Raw genomic sequence first — 9,565 nt, forward strand, 5'->3', positions numbered from 1 at the left:
GTGGTGGCACCACTGAGCTAAATCCCTGGCCCCATCCTGTAATGTTTCTTGCTGTGCTGTATTTATCTACTCCTTGATGAACACAGGATCTGTGCACAGTATCGCCTATGTACTATGGTGCCCATTTGTTTGCATTTCGGATTATTCCTCAGAGCCAATTGCCAGAGACGAGATGCTTTGTTGATAGCTGTGGACTTAGACTCTGTGGGGAAGGGAACAAGGCTATGGGAACATTTTTTAGCTGTATTATTATATAGTTAAGATCTTGGCCTGTGCCCTGGGCTCTTGGGATGGGGCTTCTGACGCCCTAGGGACTTTGCGCATGATGGCAGTGTCTGTTGCTCTTGGTGGCCCTTGGATTGCTCCTGAGTTTATGCTAAGGAGATGACTCAATGTGGGACTGACTGGTCATGCTCACCAGACCAACGATGTGATTAGAGGGTTGATACCAGCCTGGCCTTGTGATCTGTGAGGAGATGGGGCATTGGGGGTGAGACCTGTCTCTCAATCAGTCCTACCTTTGTTATGAAACCCCAGTAGAAATTCTAGAAATGGAGGCTCGGAAGACTTTCTGATTGGTGAGCACATGTGTGTACCCAGAGGATAACAAGTGCTGAGTCCACAGGGAGAGGCCTGGGCGCTGTGCATCCAGGATGCTGCAGGCCTTGCCCAGGCATGTCTTGTTTTCCCTGATCCTCATTTGTACCCTGAAGATAGAACTGGAAGCCCCTGGATTTGCAGCCAGTTGGTCAGAAGTGTAGTAGCCTGGGAACCTTGGGACACGTGGCTGGTGTCTGAGATGAAAGGGGTCTTGTTGAGGACCAAACCCTTAATGTGTCGCACTAACTCTGGGTAGTTAATGTCAAAATTGATTATAGTACACAATTTGTGATATGTGTTAGCGGTTTCACTCTAAACAAGTGAAAGGTTAAGTGATTTTGATCTCTTTGGGTCTCAGCATTCTCATTTATGAAATGGAGAATTTGACAGCAACAACAACACAGGGTTGTCTCATGACCATCTTTATACAGTGCTTAGCCCAGTACCTGACCCTAGAAAGCACTCATGAAATGTTAGTGTGTCCATGCTTGCATGGGAAAATCAGCTAGAAAAAAGAGAAGTCATTTGTAATGACATTAAAGATGCCACAGTCGGATTATATGTTGTTATATTTTGAAAATGTCATTGTTTTGAAAGATTAGTTTGTCCCCACCCCCACTTTTTTTTTTTTTTTTTTTTTTTTTTTTTTTTTTTTTTGGTACCAGGGATTGAACTCAGGATTTTGCACTTGCAAGGCAGATGTGGTGCCCCTGAGCTAAATCCCTGGCCCTGACCCCTTTTCATTATTGATCTTTTGTCATGTTCTACTTTCAAAAAACATTTTCTATACCTCCCTGTGTTCTACTTTATTTGTTACTTTTTATGTGATTTTCTCTTTTTAAATTTATACAGATTTATGTTTGTTCTACATCTTATTGCTAACAATGGTTATCCTTGAGTCTGAATTATACCTGCTTATGCCTGGGTTTCTCCAGCTACTGACTTGAGTGTGAAGCCCTGCTCTGCATCACCTCTTCTCCTGTTTTTGGTTTGGTTTCAGGGTTTTTTCTCAGTTTTAGTGAAGTAATTTTTATAATATATATCTCTTTTTTCAAGAGTCATAGTAAATGTAATTGGTAGGTAACAGGCACTTCATTTTAATGAGAGAATAAACACTTCAGTCCTTTGGACTAACTCCTGCATATTTGGATCTCCGTGGCCACACTGGGCTCTTTTCCACACACGTCCTCCTCCCATATGCTCACACAGACTCCCCTCGGCCAAGATCTGTCCTCAGGAAGGTCGTGCTCTGTCCCCATGAGCATCTTCACACACCCCCATGACAGAGCAGTGCACTCCTGTTCCCAGCAGTGAGCTCTCACTGTTACTAATTTTGTCTGCTTGCTTTATCTGTCTCCTCCCCCAATATTTTATCTTTCGTTTTTCTTTCTTTTTATATTTACAAAAGTATTTTAAAACAAACTCACAACATCTGTGGTCATTTTACCCCTGAATGCTTATTTATGCGTCTCTATAAATACAGATAATTTCTTGAGTAGGGCAGTGTCATTATCACAACTAATAATAATTGTTTACTATCCACAACCCCATTTGTATTCAGAATTTTCTTAATTTGTGTGGAAAATGCTCCTCATATATGGTTCTCACCTAAGGATGTAAAAACCTGTCCATTTCAGGCTTTTGCTGAAGATGGGGAGCCATACTCAGAGAGCTGAATTGGCCTCCTTGATCAGATGGCAGTGCTGGGATTTGAATCTGCACCTCATAGTAATGTGTGTGTTTTACACCACTGTGTGGGTCTGCTTGTCTGAGCAGGATGAAGCCTCTGACCTCAGCCGAAAGCTTCATCCCACAGAGATAAGGCAGATGAGCACGCCTCACAAAGCCTTCCCTGGCACTGAGCGGCTCTGCTGAACAAGCCAGCACCGGGTGCCATAGTGAGGCAAGTCCAGCCCCAGCCAGGGTCACTGTGGCTTTTCTTTGCTTTGATCTCTACACTAGGGAGCTTCTTTTGGATTAGGTGCAAAGGCTGGGAGAAGACGGTTCATGACTTAAGAGAGTTCTGAAGCCTATGAATGACTGTGACCTAGGGAATTTAAGCTCTGCACTGTGCTTGCTGTGCATATGGGGCCTGTGAATTGACCTCTCTGGCCTGGTCTCTGGCCTCTCTGACCTTTGGCACATGGAACTACAGTGCTTCCTTTGCAGGTTGGGAGGAAGATTGTGGGAATGCAGGTATGAGCATCCCTAGCACGGTGCCTGGCACATGACAGCAGTTTATGAAGATGGGCTTGGTGTCCTTTCTCTCCCTGGGCTGGGTGGGTGGCTGGTTTCCAGCCTTTACAGGACAGGGCTTTCAGGCTGAGGGGACACCAGCTCCTAGCACCAGCAGGTTTGGCGAGAGGAAGGGTCCCCAGCCATTGGTCCGTGTCCTTGTGTTACTCTACACATCTGCTTCAATGGCCCTTTATGGACGTGCTGGACACAGAGCTGGAGCTGCCTCTTTCTTCTCAGAGCAAGTGGAGCATTTCAGGTTTCACATTGAGAGCATGATTTATGGATACAAGCATTGGCAGACTGCTCTGATCTTGGGGTATGCGGGAGAACGGAGCCATGCTCAGTACTGGCCATGGGAATGCTCTGCCAGTGTATGTGCTAAAAGCATAGAGGAAATGTTTGTGGTCCTTTTAGAGTGACTGGAAGTAAACATTTCTTTCACCTTGAAGGAAATGAGTGTTTTAGGGAGAGGCTCAGGGCTCAGGAGCTTGATGAAGCTAGACAGCCCATGTAGCAAGTCACATAAAGGGGACATCAGAACCAATTGGGTTAGAGAGGGCCTAATAAATCGTGTCCCTCACAAGGACCCGGCATTTTCTGTTCCTTGGGTGGGCCATATGTGCTGGCTCTCCAGAAGATTGGGAACAGCTGTCCCGACTCGTTGCCGTTGAGTCATATCTGGTCCATGGGCCAGCGGTTGGCGCCTCTGGTCATTCTGTCCTCTCTTAGCAAAGCTTGAGGTGATCTGGCTGCCTCCCCAAAGATCCGGGGGAACTGCGTGCTCAGCATCCCCTGTGCAGTGCTGGCAGCCAGGGCTTCCGCAGCCTCCTGCTGTGTCCTCTGCCCGGAACAGCCTCTTCCCCCTGGCTTTCCGCCCTCCTCCCCTCTGGTTGCTGAGCCTTCTCTTCTGCACTTGTTTAGCAGACACTTCTCATTTCATGTTTACAGAGTGTTGATTGTGTCTGTGGGTGTCCCAGCAGACTGGGAGCTCCTTGAGGGCAGGGCTAGGTTGGATTTGTCTTTGAACACTGGGACACAGCCCTTGGGAAAGCCATGCAGATGTCCGGACTAGAACAGAACCAAGTGTTCGCTTCAGTGGCTGATGCTGGGGCCTGGGTTGTGGTTTGTGGGCCCCAAGGAGGCATTTTGGGGAGGGGGAGGGGACACTGCCTGGGACACAGTCAGCTTGCCTGTCACTTCCTCTGGGGGCCTCCCTGCTCTGGCCCGTCTAGGATTGCATCCTGTCCCTCTGGCTGCTTGCGCAGGGCCCTCACAGAACCTGGTGGGCTCTGCAGGCTGCTTCACAGTGAAATGTGTTCCTGCTGCTCCTTCTGAAATGTGACCTGCCATGCCTTCTTCAGTCCTCTGTCTCCGTCCAGAAAAATGTCTAATTGTATCTTGAACTCATTTACATTGCTTGCTTCAATGGCCTCACTTGGCAGCTGAGGCCGTATGCTAATTCCACCCTTTTCATGAAGGAATTCTGCTGATTTTACTTACTTTTTATGGTAGATTCCACCCCTAACACAATTCTTTTTTTCTGTCTCCTGCTCGGCCAACGCAGTTTCCTAAACCACTCTCAGGCTCTGTGATCTGTGCCCTCAGGGTGCTTCCCCTGGCAGAGCTCTTGGTGGCCTTGGCCCCCCTCAGCACTGTCAGCATAGGGCTGATCTTGAAAGCCCAATATTGGTTTTCTTTGAGCAGGGTTCCCTGGGACCTGGGTCCCTGTTTTTGCAGGGGCATGTTTGCATGCAAGGCCACGGCCATGCCTGTTGTTTCTCAGAGCCTAAGTGAGAGCTGGTGCATGTGGCACTGCTGCAAGCACTTGGGAGGTGGCCCTGTGGCTATGGGGAGACAGTCAGCTAGGTCCCAGCCCTGGTCCTCCTTGGCTGTGTGTGGCTTAGACAAGGTCTCGGCTGCTCAGAACTGCACTTTGTTCCTTTGTAAAGTGCCCAATGACGACCATCTTTCCCCATCTCGGATTTGCTTGAGGTCATCTCCAAGAGGACACAGCCCTCCTCTTGGAGGCCCCTGGCCCCTCTCTACAGCCCTGATCTTCCTGGTATATGGCCCCATCCTTAGCCTGGTCATGTCAACCTTTTCTGTTTCTAAAAAGGTACACACGACATTTGAAGTTCTTAGATGTCTCCCTGAGGAGAAGGAATGCATTCATTTCTAGTGGAGGAATGCTCAGCCTAGAAATGCGGGGGTGAGGTGGGCCGGGCCTCTGGGCTTGGGGACATCTCTTCTCTGGTGGCTCTTCACAGACCTTACTGGACCAGCCACACATGGCCATGATGAGCACCTGTGTGGGTGCCAGAGTCCTGTCTTATCAGAGGCTCAGGGACAAATGGAACGGCATGTCCTGGGCAGTGTGGGGGCCTTGTCTAAGCTGAGAGGTGAAGCCAAGAGGCCCAGAGAAGGGGCAAGGTGGGAAGAATGCTTTGGGCTCACACCCATTCCCCAGGCCCAGGTGTGGTAGTGGGGAGGGCCAGGGAAGGAGTGGGGAGGGGATCTCTGACTGTACCTTCCTGCCATTTTCTTCTCCAGAGGCACTCCATAGAGTGCCTGGGTCCCATCCTGCCTGCTGCTTCCTACGTCTTTGAGTTTGGACAAGTGATTTAACCTCCCTTTGCCTCAAAGTGTTCATCTGCAAAATGGTGGTGCTGATAAAGTACCTGTGACCTAGGAGATGGAGTTCAGTGAGCCAGCATGAAGAGAGCGCTTGGAGGAAGAGAAGCTCAGTTTTTGTGGAGCCAAGGGCTCAATGGGATAGCATCAATCTCAGAGGAAGTTCTAGCCTGACATCTTTGATTTTCTTTTTGTTTACTCAGGACAGTCATTATTGTGCTTTGTTTGTGGGCTTTCTACCTGTTGGGGTTATGTTGAGGCTCAGTTTGGAAATATGTGCTTTAAGCTATAGGAAGAAGGCCTGCAAGAGCAAAAAGCAATCACATGTCAGCACCTTTGGGCACCACTGCCAGTGTAAAGTCCTCCAGGCCTTGTTACCGCCCTATGAAGTAGGCACTGTTTTGACATGGCCTCAGCCTTGAATGTTGGGGTGTGTGAGGTGAGCCTAGGGTGGCCCAGCACTGCTCCTCTGCTGCTTGGCTGAGACCCAGGCCAAGGAGGGGATGTGGTTGCCTCTGGTGGCCCAGCTGGAGGGGCCAAGCCTGTGGCTGCCTTTGGTACCTGCCACCCTGTCCGTCTAGGATGGCCTTTTCTGCCATCCACCTTTCCAACTCCCATCAGAACCACACATGCCTCCTGGAGCAAGAAGAGCTGAACTGCCTGCTCTGCCTCCTCGGGCTCAGCCGGCCATCGTCTGAGTGCACAGCTGAGGAGTAAGGGCCATGGGAGCTAAATGTTTACTCTGCTCCTTCCAACTTTCCTTTCTAGAGAAAAATCTACTCCAGAGGTCTCGCATGAGGGAGCTGCAAGCCATGCCTGGACCATGGACATGTTTTATTTGGGCCACATAATTTAAACATTTTTTGAATTAGTTGTCAACATTTTAAATTTTGCAAATTTCATGTAATAGTCCAGATTTTTGGCTTGTTTAGAAAAATCGGATGATTTGGCAACTCCAGGTTCACATTCCTCTCTGTGCGAGGTGGATTGGTGCTGAGGAAAGACTGTCCCCTTCCAGATGGGGCTGGGAGTTTCCTTTTTCGCGGTCTTACCTGGGGCCTGGAGGCTCTGAGAGTGGGCGCCACAGCTCCCACTATCCTCTGCTTCAGGACAGGCCTTTGTAAGGTGCTAGAATTCATCAGGGAGTGGAACAGTTCCGGTCCAGGAACTGGATTATGCTGTTGGGGTGCAGTCCCTGGGGAGGTTTGCAAGCCCCATATGTGGGGCTCAGGGCCTTGTGAGAACTGGACCCCCATTCTGCAGGGGAGGGGCTGAGCCTCAGGCAGATCTCAGAGCCTGCAAATTGGGCATGCTAGGGGGGAGTCCACTGTCTCCTCTCCACACACCTGCTGCCTGCGCTGTGCCCGAAACAATGCAAGGACAGCTGGGGAAGTTTCCTCCCAGGCTTCCCTTGGGGTTACAGGGTACTGTCTTCAGGAGAAATTCTCCTTGGTGGTACTGTAGGAAGGCAGCCTGGTAGAGCAAAAAATGGACCCCCAAGAGACGGACTAATCTGGGTCTGGCTCCTCATGTTCTGGCTGTAGAGTTGCCCTGGCTGCTTGTCTCCATTCTCTCTCCCTCCTTCCTTCCCTGCCCTCACCTCTCACATAGCAAGCGCTTTCAGTGTGTTCTGCTGTTTGTAACTTTTTTGAGCCTCAGACTTGGTTTTCTTTGGTAATTGTTACCACCTATGAGCCCATTTTCACTATGGAATTCACATTGACACGACCTCAGAATTACTTTCATATAAAATACTGATTTACAAAAACAAGCCAGGTATGGTATGCTGTTCCATGGTATGGTGGTAGCACACACCTGTAGTCCCAGCTGCTCAGGAGGCTGGGGGAGTGAGTATCACTTGAGCCTATGAGTTCAAGACCAGCTTGGGGCCTGGGTTAGATAGTGAGACCCCCATCTTAAAAGAAGGAAATCATTTTTGGGAATAGTAGCAGAAAGACTTGAGATGACGTGGAATTGCACAGGTCCCCTAGCTCTGGTCCTCCTGTCTTAGGGATCGGGTAGGTGCCTTCTATGTCCCAAGCCCTGTGTGAGATGCATCACATAACATTGGGAGTGGTTTTATCTCCATTTCATAGGTGAAGGGATGGGCTGAGAAGCTCGGGCATTTTGTGAAATACCACACTTCCCGGAAGTGAGTCAGGATCCAGGCTACAGTTGACTCTGCCTGAAGTTTGTACCCTTAATCCTGCTGTGGGACTCAGCGTGACCTCTGCCCTGGGTTCTGGGTAGACTCAGAACAGCCAGTGATGGTGGAACCAAAGATTAGTTCTCTGGCCTCAGTAAAGTCCTGGCTGGTGACCACGTCTGAATGCTGACTCAGGAGTGCCAGAGAAGTTCCTTGGTTTCATCCCAAGGCACCAAGCCCCCTCTGGTGCCCACCCCAAACGCCATGTAGGCAAGGTCTCTCCCCTGGTCTCAGACAGGGCTGACTTCCCGGCCACCTCACACAGCTCTTTTCATAATTCACATCCTGCATCCACCTCTTGCCATTTGGTCCAGAAGAGACTCTTGTGCCCATATTTGGAGATTCATCTGATTCCCTGCTTGCTCGCTCACTCCCTCCCGGCCCCTCAAGGTGTCTCCAAAGCCCTATATACTCTGTCACCTCCCAAGCTGTGCAGTACATGAGGGCTGAGGATAATTTAGTTATTTTTGACTAAAGATTCTTAGCAAAAGGAAGAAAGTGTGTGGGGGGGGGTGTTCATATTCACTACATGAAATAGACAGCGTTTCCTGAAACAGGAGATATGAACTCAAAGAATTTAAAATAAAACATTCATTTTATTATTTTTTTAAAGAAGGCAAATGAGAAAAAAAAGTAGAATAGTCAGTCTTTTTATCCTAAGTACAGATGAAATTGATTAAACCTTAAAGGCTGGCCTCCGCACACCCGGTTTATTAATTGAAGAATTTCCTCTTACCCAGAATGGGAAGTTCACATTAAAATCGAGCTTGCCCTGAGTGGTAGTGACACTTGAGAACTGAACATTTTCCACAATCCTATTTTCTCTTCGGTGCTAGAGGAAATCCTAAAATGGTTAGGGTTGGGGGGAGGGGCGCGGGAAGAGAGAGCCAGCGGAGACCGAACATTTTAAGGAAGCCTTCTTTCATTTCCTTGTAAAGCATGAAATCAAATTATAGCTCACAGCCCACAATTATTTTATTTCTACATTTCAAATTCCATTTTCTGCTCCTTTTCACTGCTCTTGAACAGGAGTTGTACTGTTGTGCAAAGTCAGCTAAAAAGATTACCCTGGGTAGATGAGGACTCAGTAGCTTCAGGAAGCAGAGGGGCCAGATTTCCCGCTAGGTGGGAGCCCTGGTCCTGGAGCCTGCACCTCTGCTTCCTCCTGGTGAGGTGGTGGCAACCATTGCCCCTGTGCCCTATGGCAGCGTGGATGCCCCTGTGCCATATGTGTGATACTGGTTCTGCCCCAGATCTCCTGAGAAAGGAGAGCTCGCTGAGCCTAGATTCCTCACTGCCAGCCATGAGGAGGTGTATGAGGGGTGCCAGGCATGGCACCAGGGTTGCAAGGCAACGCGTGTCATTTCAACATCCCTTAACTGGCACCCATGACCCTCTCTTGCTGACCCCCACTTAGTGAGAGAGCAGCTCAGGGCTCCAGCGGGCCATGCTGTCTAATGGGCACCCAGTAATCATAATCTTCTGCTTTAAAATTTCATTTATCTTTATAATTAATTTCTATTATGGTATCAAGTTTCATAGTGTTGCATCTACTATACATAAAGTTCTTTCGAGTATAAACAAATTTTAAGTTAAAAAATGACTCACTTTCTAGTTGGGCGCAGTGGCACATGTCCGGAGTCCCCAGCTCTTCGGAGGCTGAGGCAGAAAGATCAATGGAGCCCAGGAGTTAGAGGCCAGCCTGGCAACATAACAAAATGTCATTTAAAAAAAAAAAAAAGCCGGGCATGGTGGCACACACCTGTAATCCCAGCACTCGGGAGGCTGAGGTAGGAGGATTGCTGTGAGTTTGAGACCAACGTGGGCTACATAGTGAGTTCCAGTTCAGTTTCAACTACATAGTGAGACCCTGTCTCAAAAAAGCAAAAA

The 9,565-nt window shown here is 48.8% G+C and overlaps 1 protein-coding gene across 2 annotated transcripts in view; it reads left to right on the forward strand.

The window, feature by feature from the left end:
* The window catches only part of Eefsec (eukaryotic elongation factor, selenocysteine-tRNA specific), a 184,689-nt gene that overhangs the window by 39,803 nt on the left and 135,321 nt on the right, over nt 1–9,565 (forward strand). The window lies entirely within an intron of this gene.

The sequence above is a fragment of the Fukomys damarensis genome, unplaced genomic scaffold, assembly GCF_012274545.1.
Source record: "Fukomys damarensis isolate Sample0158 unplaced genomic scaffold, DMR_v1.0_HiC HiC_scaffold_37, whole genome shotgun sequence".
NCBI classification, from domain to species: Eukaryota; Metazoa; Chordata; class Mammalia; order Rodentia; family Bathyergidae; genus Fukomys; species Fukomys damarensis.